General features: G+C 34.4%; 1 pseudogene across 1 annotated transcript; it reads right to left on the bottom strand.

The window, feature by feature from the left end:
* Positions 1-7,833: 7,833 nt before the first annotated feature.
* LOC308264398 (eukaryotic initiation factor 4A-I-like) lies at positions 7,834-9,051 on the bottom strand (annotated as a pseudogene). The gene has a single exon. The product of its transcript is annotated as a eukaryotic initiation factor 4A-I-like (transcript).
* Positions 9,052-12,257: the final 3,206 nt, after the last annotated feature.

Raw genomic sequence — 12,257 nt, forward strand, 5'->3', positions numbered from 1 at the left:
AGGTGATAGATAATGTTAATTAAAATATTTTGATCATTTCACAATGTGTACATGACTAGAAACCTCACATTGTACAATTATCATCACACACACAGATATCATGTGCTAAGCAAAGAATTAATCACACATGAAATTTTAAGGAATCCTATATTTTTTGGATTTTTTGTCTACATCTGACTCCCGGTGTTCCAAACTCCTCATTCATCATTCAATTAATTTTCCTCTTTCAGGTTTTCCCATAATATATCATTCCCCAGGTGAGCAGGTTGCATTTAATTTTAAAGCATCGATCGTTTTTCATATTGTTTTCCAGTTTCTTTCACCACATTCACAATTACATGATATCTGGACTTTGATCACGCATCAGCAAAGGATTATGTAACAAAACTACAAAGAACATTAGTATTTAGGTAAATGCTCATGGGGGTGGCACCAAAGTAAAGCAAAACCCCAAGCTTCATCCTTATAAAACTGTGAGCATGAAACTACCTATCTTAACTGATTACAAATGCAGTGATTGCAGGTAGGTGATAATTAATTTAAAATGACCCCTCCAATTTTTAATAAGTTACACTAAAGGAAAAGCTTCTAACAATAAATCTGCACTCACACCACACTCAGGAACTAACTGAAATAATTCAACCACATTCACTCACTCTACCCCCCTAATCAAGGCATGACATATTCCCTCAACTTGTCCATAAATGGAATAATGAGCACCAAAGTTGTGTGTATAAAAATAACAGATGTGGGCTGCTTTCGTTTCTGGTTAAAATCACCTGTGTATATGTCACATACTGAGTACTTAAAGGACTTAAAAAGAAAGTTGGCTATTCAAACAGGAAATGAATCTGTTACTAAGACATAAGCCTGCTCTGTGGCTCTCCTTTTTCAAACAAGAGTAAGAAATAAGGATGAGAAAATATGTCGTGGTGGTCTAATGTTGGGCAGTGTCCTGGAAAACAAAATTATTCAGTTACTATACGCTGATAAAATAAAAATTTCTGTGACAGGCAAATATGCATTATAATCCCTGAATGAAGTAGGTGGAATTTTCTACATAGAGATATACTTTATAGAATTTACATTTTTATATTTGTGAATACTTTGAAGTTGTTTGTACAAATATATGAATATGCATGCATTACTATAATATTCTGATTTCAGTCCTTTTGGAAAGGTACCCAGGAGTGGTATAGCTGGATCATATGGTGATCCATTCCCAATTTTCTGAAGCACCTCCACACTGTTCTCCAAAGTGGCTATACTAATTTTCAATCAAAATATCCATGTTTATGTAGCAAACTTTTTAATAGTCAAATTATGAAACCAACCAAGTGTCCACCAAAAGATTATAAAATTATGATATATATATTCACACCATGGGATTCTACTCGGCAATCAAGAAGAACAAAACTATGCCATTTGCAGGAGAGTGGATGAACCTGGAGAACATGATGTTAAGTGAGATTAGCCCATCACAGAGCAGAAATTTAGGTAATGGAGGAGAAACTCCAGTGATGCAAGAGATGATGGAGATCATGGTCTAGGGAATGATGGAGCAAAGGAGAGGAAGAACCAATGAGGAGATCACTTTCATTGACACGACATAAATATGTGAGAATAGCAAGGTCAATCTTGAAATCCTGCATGGGGGAGGGGGGAGGGAGATGGAGGAAGCCCCCCAATGCTGTGTGCATGTATGCCGCCATCACTGTAAACTGCCCTATGATGTGAGGCTGAAATGCACCAATAAAAGTATATAAAAAGGGAATGCATGAGTGTGTGTGACATCTCCCCTCAACTCATATAAATAGAGATAAAATAGTATTGACCTGAACTGCTAGGTGAAGTAAAAGCTAAGGTCAGTGGAAAATTATAATAATCTCAAACTGAATATCACACAGTTTTCTTATAAAATGCTTTTTAGTCGTGATTGCTCTGCCAGTGACAGGTTTCGGTTAAATTAAACTACACAGAAAAGCAAGCAATACTGACAAGAGATACATTTGATAATATGGATTTAATACTTTGTGTCTACTTCTAAACTGTAGGGTTTTAATCTGCAGACATAAATCAAAAATTATAATAAGATTATTTACCACTGAGTATTACAGAAAATCAGAGCTGAAGGTATAAAAATATATGTGGTTCAATCTTGCATTTTAGAACATATTTGGAAAATTATTCTTTGTCCTCAAATTCAGGTCTATTTTATGCATGTGAGTGTGTTATCGATCACATTTTGATTTCTTATTTGTACCTTTGCTACTTTTTCCAATGCCATACTTTAAAAGAGAGTATAAGAGTGTCCTTCAGGAGTCGGCCACCTCTCAGATGTCATCTTATGCAGTTTTGCTATTATACCCAAAGAAATGTTTCTCTTTTCAGTGGTAATTTGCATCTGGCACTTTATCAGACATTGATTTTCACTTCTGTTCCCAGTACAACAGTAAGACTTGGAATAGCCGAGTTGTGTTTGATATTTCATTTGGGAGTTCTTATACTCTTTAATTGCCACACACACACACACAAAATCTATTTTCCTGCGGCCTAGATTTAATTCTTCTAAGTAAGTTTAAGATTTTTAAGCCTTTCATTTTAAAGTAAAAAGTACTATGTAATCCCCTTGGTTTATGAAATAGGAATTGGTCAAACTTCTTAGTTAATAATATATATTTGTTTTATATTAAATTATGAGTCAAACTGATATTTGTACAAAACTTTAGAAAGTTATAAAATAAATGAACAAAAATAAATTCTGAGAGGTTCTTTTCATTTTAAAAAATAGTTTCACAATTTATTGGGCATACAAGTTGAATATATTGAGAATGATTAAAGATGATAAATACATATGCTTTTTCTGTATAGGTCTTTGGTTCTGGAGGTTGAACCCAGTAGTATTTTACCTCTGAGCTATTCCGCAGCTTTACTGTATTTTTTTTTATCTGAAAACAGAATTGAGTTGCTAAGGACTTCACTGAGTTGTGGCAATACTCCTGTCTCAGCCTCCCAAGTACTGAGATCACAGGCTTGTGCCATCATACCCAGCAGTCTATATTTAATTTATGTTAAGATTGTGACTTATTAAAGTATACTGAGAAGGTTTACAAATGGTGTCATTGGTCACATACAATATAATACATTGAGAAGTATTATAGCACATATTTCAAAAACATCTACAAACAGACATAACTGTTAAATCTTAAGGCAGAAATCAAGGAACCACCAATATTTTGAATCAAGCTTCAGAGCAAACTTTTATTTCAATCATAAAAATTTTAATATATTTACATTTAACCATATAAATGTTAAATATTTTTAAAAACATATTTGTAAATGCTTAGAATACATTTACAGAGAAAAACATAGAAACAAAAGTTGGTGTTAGGAAGTGCTGTTACTATACACTTAAACACTACTAAAGTTAAGACCTGTGAAGTTAAAAATAGGTATCTTGTAATAGTGTTTATGTAGGTATTTTTAAAACCTCAGTTGTATTTCAGTCTCACCTCCTTAGTAGAAAAAATATAAAGAAAAAATACCTTTATATAACACAAATAAACTTAACAAACATTTAAATAAAATAACATAGTTCTGATTCCCATTAGAGTCCTTAATGAAGCTCATTACAACCCTAACTGCATTTTAATGCTGAAACGTAATGCCTCTATTTATCATCAGAATGGAATTCAGATGCTGACAATTGACAAAACTTAATAATAATAAAAGAGTTCACGAAATTCAAAACTCCCTGTGTATATTTTAAGCTTCAAAGTAAATGCATGATGGATGTTGATTAGCTCCAAGAAATGTGAAATGACACTATCTGAAAAAGGAAAGAAAGTAATATAACAAGGTTAAGAGCCACCTCTTGCTTTCGCAAAGAAGCATAGACAGAGACAAGGGTGCTTCAAGAAAAAATAGAAAAGGAATAAAAGGAATTTCCTATCAAGTTATTTTCTATTTTAAGGGAGTTATTATAAACAAGGTCTGAATAGTCCTAAATTTGGGGGAATTTTCTAGCCTCTTTTAGAAGTCTCGCTAGCTCTCTTTGTAGTTCTATGGATGTACATGCGTTTGTTTTTTTTTTTTTTCTGAAACAATCATTTTCTATAGCCATCCTGGGTAGAGAGTCAGGGTTCAGACATGTAGACCAACTAGTATTAGTCTCAGGTCCAAAGAAATCAACAGTTTAGAAAAGGTCAGCTTGTCCGCAGGGATAATTTATTTGTGTTCTCTGTTCTAACCGTTGAAGAATTGTCTTGTGATCCTATTACATGGAGGCGAGCTATCATATTTTTATTCTGTTGGTATACCAAAAAGTTAATTTTAAGTTTTTAAAATAATTATATTCATGACGAATTCTTATTCTTGACAGTCGTGTCAACATAAAAGATATAAAGAACAAAATAAACATTACCCATTATCTTCTTACGCTGAGAGATTCCTTGCTGCAGTTCTCAGTTCTTCCCGTTTTATCCTGGTTTGTATTGGGCTCATCTCTCTATTTCCTCCTAAGGTGCTATTTTGTTTAATATGATACTGTGAACATACTTTGCTTGTTCATAACTTCAAAGAAACCCAACATATTATTTAACATGATCCTACTGAGTCTAATACTATCATTCAAAATGTAAAATAATCTACCCAAAGTTTGTACTCATTAGGGTGCTATCTGTACTATGTCATAGAGCCTAGGGATTGGCCCAGACTGTGCCTGAGACCAAAGTTAGAGTGACCTTGGAGACCCTCACTGGACTGCAGAAGCACTTGGCTTTTGTGACCACCCCCCAATACTCCATGACCTTTCCTTTTTTGTTGTTGTTTTTTGGTGGTACTGGGGTTCCTGGAAGCCCTTTTACCTCTGGGCTACACTCCCAGACCTATCATATGTGTATATATATATATATATATATATATATATATATATATATATATATAATTTTTTTTTTAATTTTAATTGGGAAACAGGGTCTCTTAAGCCAGCGCGGCTGGCTTCAAACCTGCACGATCTTCCTGTCTCCGCCTCCCAAGTGTGGGGATTATAAGCATGCACCACCACTCTCGGCTTCCATGACCTTTCTAATTAATGGTCTGGCAGTGGAAAGTACAGACACAATTGACTATACTCTTGTTTCTAATTTTAACGTCCATGCATTCATTTAGTAAATATTTCCTGAGAACCTACTATTTTTAAAACGATAGCAACAACAACAACAATGAAAACAGAAGTTTATTTGTCCAGCCCCCATTGAACATACATTGTATATTCGGGATAACTTGCAAAACAATATTAGCAAGAGATGGCCGGCCTCAGGTATGTTTTTAAATGCGGTATGTTGGACTATAAATCTCTGTGCCTTACTAGAACAAGTGAGAACTGGCGCCAAGCAGGGACATCCCTGAATATGGATTTTTACAGCTGTTTTTAACCAGTTGCCAGCGATGCAACAGCTTACATTCATTCTGATGGTATCCACTGAAGACTGGAATTGATACCAGGAGCCTCAGTACAATTGTGCTGCGATTCTTCTACAGTATTCCACACTGTGTCAAACAGTATCCAGACTGCTATTCTAATTTTATTTCTTTGCCTATGTAGAACTTGATTTTTAAAGAATACTTCTAAGAGCATTTCATCCTAGACTGTATTATGTTGACAGGCAGATATGTATTTCTAATCAAAAAAGGTGATATGAAGAAAATAAGTACATGTGACATGTTATATGTATATTTAAAATATAATATTTCAAATTCTAAATTTATTTGTGTGCATTTGTTAAAGTATGCTTCTTAGGGAGAAATGTACTTGTTAATTTTAAACTACTTTTTATTTAAAAAGTGGCTTTCAGTTGGTGTAATTATGAGCACAGAAGAAGTTATTTTGCATCTGATGTTTTTGTCTTTCTGATGCCATCACTTGACAAGTGTAACAAGGGATGTTTTTCTATTGATTTCCTGATTTCTTTGACTTGACTGTTTTGAGTATTCTAAGTATTAGAATCATCTTTGTAAGGGAGATAGTAAATTGCACTTTTTAACTCTCTTTTATAAAACTAAATTATCTTAAAAGCAGAATTGTGTGAAATTTACTCTTAAAGGTGATCGGTCTACTAACTATAGTCAGGTTTCCAATTAGCTACAGCCTTAGAAAATAAAAGAGAGAGAAGAAAGGAAAAGAAAAGTCTTCAGAAAGAATAAAAAGAGGAAGGAAGACTAAAGTAAAACACTGTAAAATCCCACTCTGTCAACATATGCTCCTGTCTTCTCTGACTCCCTTTTTCTTATTGTGGCCACATTACATAATTTTTGTAAACTTTTATAAATGCCATAAACTTTTAAAAATGTAAGCTTATCTAACATGAACATATATACTCATATGCATATGATCCATGTATAAGTAATATACACATATCATAGATGTATAAATAAGGTAGACACACAATCACAAATCTCGAGTCCATTAAGATGTACTGTTCTTTTTTCATTTTTTTTATTGGTGCATTGTAGTAACACACCGTAATGGGGTACAAGATGGTGGAGGCATACATGCACACATCCCTCATTTAGCCCTTCCTGAATTCCCACCCCATTCCCTCCCCCTCCCTCCTTCTCATGTTTGGCTTAGTGACTGACTTTGATATGTTTGTGAATGTACATCACGTACATTAAAGAATTTCCCTCTTCCCCCTCCCATCCACTCAGAAAAGTTGCCTTATTTACTCATCTGTGGTTTCTCCTATGACCTATTTTCTCCCTAGTGTCCAATATTAGGGAGAGTATCTAATTTCTTACTATCAAACGAATGCATGCATACCTAGGTTCATAGCCCCACAATTTACAATTGCCAAACCATGAAACCAGCCAAGATGTCCATCAACAGATAAATGGATTACAAAACTATGGGATGTGTACACCATGGAATCTTACTCAGCCATAAAGAAGAACAAAATGACGTCATTTACAGGGAAATGGGTGGAACTGGAGAGCATTATGCTAAGTGAGATTAGTCAGTCAAATAAAGTAAAGTGTACCATTCTTAATTCTCACAAAGAAATTAAATTGCTTAAAACATGACACTTTCACAAAATAAAGTTTTGTGTTTATCACAATCATTATTCTTCTCTTGGATATTCTTACTTTTAATACCATGTGTTACATTGTTTTTCATTTTTGTTTCATCTGACACTCTTCACATCATCTTTGAGTCTTCATTCAATACCCCATGTGTGAGAGAGAGCAATGTATCTTCATAAGTCCATATGCATGGCTTTAGGTACCACTCAGTTATATCTTTGTGTGACAACTATTCATCTATTCTATTTATTTTTATTTTGGTAGTTTCCAAGTCATTTTATTCACAATTTTGTGTTTCTTTCCTGAATCAATAAATACTATACAAAACAGTGTAAAAATGTCTACCATTTTCTCTCTCCTGCCCCTCCCACCTGGGGACAATCTCCTGGGAAACCCCACTCAGGGGTCCTCTCTGCAGATTTGGTCCAGCAAAATGAGGTAAAGTTGACATGTCATAGCCCCTTAAATCATTTTCAGGGGATTCAGCCTGGGATTTGGAGGTGACTAGGTTAAGGATATGAATTAGTGTTTTGGGGGAGAAGATGGCACCTGGGTCAAGAGCCTACCCAAAGAAAAGGATGTCTAAAATGTTCACAGTTCCTTCTTTTGTCTCAAAAAGTGACATTTATTCAAAGAAAAGAAATAAAATGACTAGATGGCCATCCCTTGGCTCCCTTCCTTCCCCACCCAGCTGCTCCTTAGCCCCCAGAGTTGAACCCTGGCTAGGGCTAGGTAGCAGGGTATCAGCCCCTTTCAGATGAGGTCAGCTACACTGAGGGCATCTCTTCAATGGAGGTGTTGTAGAAGGTTTAAGTGTCTCAAAGAGTCCTCTTGTCTTCTTCTTTCACCATGTTAAAAGCCACACCTTTACGGCCAAAATGTCCACCTTTACCAATTCTGTGGATGTAGTTTTCCCTGTTGGTGGGAAGGTTGTAGTTGATGACTAAAGAAACCTGCTGCACATCAATGCCTCTGGCCAATAGGTCCATGATAATTAATACTCTGCTAGAGCCAGACCGGAACTCCCTTGTGATGGCATCTCGTTCCTTTTGGTCCATATCTCCATGCATGCAGAGACAGTGAAGTCTCAGGCATGCATCTTCTCAGTGAGCCAACCGACCTTCCTCCAGGTGTTGATGAAGATGATTGATTGGGTAATGGGCAGAGTTTCGTACAAATCACAGAGTGTGTCCAGCTTCCACTCTTCTCTGTCCACATTGATGTAGAATTGGCGGGTACCCTCCAGGGTCAATTCTTTATTCTTAACAAGAATTCAAATGGGGTCCCTCATGAATTTCTTGGTCACTTCAAGCACATCCGAAGGCATTGTAGCTGACAACAAAACCACCTGGGTATTGCTGTTGAGCTTTTGCAATATGTCATAGATCTGGTCCTTGAATCCACGACTTAACATTTCATCAGCTTCATCCAATTCAAACATCTTGATGTACTTGGGAGACAGGTATCTCCTGTTAAGCATATCAAACATATGACCAGGAGTACTCACGATGATATCGGGAGCTTCCATCTGCAACTTCTGCACCTCAGCACGCACATTGGTGCCCCCAATGCAGGCATGACAGGAGATGCCCATGTAATCTCTTAATGCCATGACCATCTTTTGTATATGCTGAGCCAATTCTCAAGTGGGTGCCAGCACCAAGGCCTGAGTGGCCTTTAGTTCTAATTCAACCTGCTGCAGAATTGATATGGCAAATGTGGCTGTTTTTCTAGTCCCAGATTGGGCTTGAGCGATCACATCATAACCCTTGATATGAAGAAGAATGGCTCGCTGCTGGATGGCAGAGGGCTTCTCAAAACCATAGGCGTAGATACCACAGAGGAGGGACACCAAGAGGTTCACGTCATCACAGCTGTCAACAGTCTCATTCCAGTGACTCTGGATGACGCCTTCAGGCTCCATCCCATCGGGCCATTGTCTCTGGATCAGGAATCCTGACTCGCAGACATGATCCTTAGGAACTAGCCATCTATTCTATTTCTTTGATATGTATGGGATACTTTCAGTTGGTGACCATTGTGAATAACTGGTGTTATGTGTATTCACATATATTTCTTTGATTTGTATGCTTTCCTATTAGATATATAACCAGGTATGGGATTCTTTGTAACTGACAAATATATATATATATATATATATATATATATATATATATATATATACACACACATACATATTATATAAAGATTATATTAGTATATAAATATTATATAAACATATTGTATTATATATAAACATATATAAAGATTATATTAGTATATAAATATTATATAAACATATTGTATAATATGTTAATATATAAATATACATTATATATGTTATGTAGATATACTATGTATATATAATACATATTATATATAATTAGATATTGTTTTAAGGCTTATTATAAAATTTCCCCAAGTGATTTTAATAATTTATATTACCAACAATAGCAATATTTCTTGTATCTATACAAATTGTCTAAAATATTTCTGGCCATTTAAAAACTTGCCATGATTCTTTGTATATAAAGTAGGATTTCATTGGGATATTCTTTGCCATTTTCCTGATAATATAAGATGTTGAGGATTTTTCTTTACTTCAATTTGTTTTATCTTATTGGTGATTATGGAAAGCAGATGTTTGCTCTCCTTATTTGAATTGTCTGTCTACTCCTTATTTATTCGAACACATTCTCTTTGTAATACAGATATCAAGCTTATGCCGATGTTCAACTGCAAATATTCTTTTCTATGCTATGGCTGTCACTGTTGCTCTCCTGAAGGTAGCACTGTGGTCAAATTGATGAGGATGTTTCTTCTACTCTATGACTGTTACTCTTAGATTTAAAAAAAATTGTTTTCACAGAGAATTGAAATATGGTATCATCAAGCTAATTTTAGCCTCAAACTTTCAGTCCTTCTGTCTGGGCCTCCCAAGTACTGGGATAGCTGTTGCGCACCATTGCACTGGCTTATTGTTAACTTTAAACTTTCTTGGCAGCCTACACAACAAGCATACTCTTTATCTAAATATTTTTTTTTCTTTTCCAGGGATAGAGCACATTCAACACTTCAAATGTTCATATTTAAAGAAGTGGAATACTTTCTTCAAAGAAAATCTTACATAAAATTAACAAAATAAATGTAGAACAGATCCCACTGAAACTGGGAGAGTGTCCTAGAAAATTTTTGGCCGATACTTATCCTGATGTGTAGCACACTCTCTACCACCCCTTGTCACAGGGGCTTATAGAGCACCTCCATGAAATGGGAAGTTCTACAGAGAAAAGCTTGAAAATTCTGTATTAGTTCTCAGTTTTTTTTTACTGAGTTCTCCAAAACACATGACCCCTTCAAAATTTTTAATCATTAGAAATAATTTTCATCTTTACTATTATTAGAAAATTTTGAGACCAGATATACATAATCTATCTAAAAGAAATATGTGTTTTATTTCTTATGCCTCAAATTTATTATGCCATTGGAAACTCTTTTATTGGTCTAATACCACCAGTGTAATAGTATAATATGAAATAGTTAAAGAGAGGTTCGGCATCTTTGTTCTTAAATTTAATGGAAAAGCTTCTAGTGTTTCCCTATTAAGGAAGATAGTGTCCTGAGAAGCAACCCAGATAGGTGATAGATAGTTTTATCAAACTATATATATTTTGACATATAAACTATATATTTTTTGATTTTGTGTGGTTAATTTTGATAAACTATATCAAAATAATAGTTTTATTACAAACTGAGAGAGAGAGAGAGAGAGAGAGAGAGAGAGAGAGAGAGAGAGACATGAAAAAGTTACCCAATTTTGAATACTTTTCAAATAAAAATTGGACGCTAATTTTTGCTTTTTCAGTATCAATAGAAACCATAACATGATTAATCTATTAATCTGGCACATTATATTAATGGTTCTTCAAATATTGAACCAGCCTTGAATTCATAAAAGAATGTCACTTAGTTATGCTATATTACTTTCTTAATGTACCATTTGATCTACCATGCTAATATTATATTTAAAACTTTTACATTTATGTTCAAGGGATAGTGCACTCTCCATTTTTTGAAGACTTCTTATGAGCTTTGGGCATTAATATTATATTTGTTTTATAATTTTAAGACTCTGGAGCAATTGGGACTCTCTGTTCTTTAGATGTTTTTAAAAATTCAGCTATGAAAATATTCTTGCCCTCACCCTTTTTTTTGTAGGGTAATTTATATATAATTCTTTTCCTATGGATATATGATTGTATATGATTTTTGTGTGATTAATTTTGATAAGATATATTTAATTAGCTAATTACTTATTACCAATTAATCTAACTAGACATGTATATACTCTGATGATTTTTTAATAATTTTAAAATATTTATTTAAATATCTACTCTCTCATTTATCTTTCATCTTTCTTCTTTTTCTTTGATCTTATTAGCTAGTAGTTTAGTTAAAATATAAAAATAATCACCAGGCATGAAGGTTCAGACCTATAACTCCAGCACTTGAGAGGCTGCAATAGGAGGATTATAGTTTCAAGTCCAACATCCATAATTCAGGGAGACCCTGTTTCAAAATAAAAAATAAAATAGGGCTGAGGATATAACACAAAGTTAGAACATCTCTGTATCAATCTCCAGTACCACAAAAAATAAAAACAGAGCTGAGAATGGTGATTCAGGCCTGCAATCCCAGCTACAATAGAGGCTGAAGTAGGAGGATTGCATATTTAGGAGCAGCCTGGACAACTTAGTGAAATCCTGTCTCAAAACAAATAAAAAAAAATTAAAAAGAGAAGGGGGACCTGAGGTACAGCTGAGTGATAAAGTACTCATGGATTCAGTCCTCATTAGCATGGATTCACACATAAACATAAGATTTCAATATACAGATTTGTTCTTCTTTCATTCATTTATGTTTACTATTTACTTTTTTCACTCTCCTTAAATTTACTTTATTGGTCTATTTCTAGGTTTTAGAGCTGAGAATTTAACTGTCCATTTTCATTCTTTGGTTTCTAATGACAGAAGCACTTAGAGCTACACAGTAGTCTCTGATCTTTGTTTTAATTCTCTTGAATGCCATTTTTTTCATTATTTTGAGGTCAGTTTGTATTATCCCCTTCAAGAGTTGTCTCGTAGAATTCATTTTTGATGCACTTATTTTAAATTATT

The sequence above is a fragment of the Muscardinus avellanarius genome (assembly GCF_963383645.1).
Source record: "Muscardinus avellanarius genome assembly, chromosome: 6".
Taxonomy (NCBI): Eukaryota; Metazoa; Chordata; class Mammalia; order Rodentia; family Gliridae; genus Muscardinus; species Muscardinus avellanarius.